Raw genomic sequence first — 1,804 nt, forward strand, 5'->3', positions numbered from 1 at the left:
ATTTCCTCAGTTTAGATGTGCCTATTCAAGTGCTGTAGTCAGGTGAAAAATTAAGTGAATGCTCACTATCCTAGGATTCAACTTAAAACTGGCCTGCGAAACATGAAGCTTGTCTTATACTCGAAAGGCAAGTTGTTCCTGAGGCTTATGACTGTCACAATACAACTATATTAACTTTTCATCTCATCTCTCATGATACAGAAAAGCAGATTTTTTCCCCCTTTGATATTTTACCCTTGAGGGGATCTAAGCAAAACTCATGTTCAGTACTCGGTCATTAGAATAATAAATATAAAGTTTTGCCCTAGAGGCTGCTATCATCTTACAAGCAAAACTAAAAGAAGTCATACCAGGTACACCTGGCCAGCACCTGCTTGTTTTTTAAAATAATATTTATTATTATTATTATTATTATTATTATTATTATTATTATTATTATTATTATTATTATTATTATTGATATGGCTGAATATGAATTTACCAGAGTGACCTCAGGCTTCTAGAATGTTTTATTTGCTGTGGACAATAAAGTCCAGAGGCTTCCAAAGAGGGATCACACTCATAGGTCTCCCTGCTTTGTGTGTGAATCGAGGGGATTGGAGCACCCTTCCCATGAGGAAAAGCCAGAAAGTCATAAGATTATCCCACTAGGAGAAACATGGCTGAACCCGCAGAGGTCTGTTCCTAAGATTCTATCTTCCATAGTCATTCTGGAGAACCGAAATGTTTCGTTTTGTTTTTGCAGCTCCCTGAAACATCCTGCTGTAGAGTAGGAGAAACAGGCCTTCCAAGACATGATGTTGTGGTCTGTTGTTTCCAGCATGCTCCAATAGATGGCAGCACAGGATCCACTTAAGGTCGGTTTAAGGGAGCAGAACAGATCACCGACAGTTAAGGGCACAGAACTGGTAATATTTTGTTCTGCTCTTTTCCTGAATTTACAAGGAGTGATACCAAAATGTTCTTTATGGACATTATAGATCCATTTAAAGGCTGTCTATCACTGCAAAATTAAGCACCCTAAAGTTTCCAAAGCATATATAACGTGGAAAAAATGAACCATAATGAGGTGCGAAAATTCCCATGTTAACCACATGAATAGACCAATCTATATTTTGATCTGAAGAAGAAAAAACCCCAAAAAACCTCAAATGAAATCTGGAAAGCTAGTGGTCTGCTGCTCAACAGCCCATAAGTAACCCCTGGGGAATCCAGATCTCTCCACAACTGGATGGGTCACTGTAATGGGAACTTTTCACATTTGGCTCACAAAATCACACAAGGTTGGAAGAGACCACAAGGGCCATCGAGTCCAACCCCCTGCCATGCAGGATCCCCCAATCAAAGCACTCCCACAAAATCACAAAACCACACAAGGTTGGCTCAGAGTAGCCTTATTTGGGATATGGTTGCAATTGACTAATTATGGACAACATATGCAAATAATGAGCTCATAATACAAAGCCATATTACTTGCTTTTATTATAATTCTAACATTGTGGCCCTCAAACCCTTATTATGTGAGTGACGAATAACAAGACCTGAAACCCCGCACATAAGCATTTAACAGACCAGGTACCCAAGGCTGGTAGCTACATAGGCAGAATTTACTGGGTTACTTTAACTCTTTTCCTGGTCTCAGACTTTTGATAAGAAACTGTCCTTCCTCTCTGGTAGCTGAAATTAAGAAGGTTTTTCTTAATGGCACTGTAATTTTCAGATTAGCCAGGTTCTGTCTGCAGCATGGTTCATGTAATGTTCTGTCTGCTGCATGGTTCATGTAATGTCACCGGTACCAAATGTA

This window comes from Euleptes europaea, chromosome 7 (assembly GCF_029931775.1).
Source record: "Euleptes europaea isolate rEulEur1 chromosome 7, rEulEur1.hap1, whole genome shotgun sequence".
NCBI classification, from domain to species: domain Eukaryota; kingdom Metazoa; phylum Chordata; class Lepidosauria; order Squamata; family Sphaerodactylidae; genus Euleptes; species Euleptes europaea.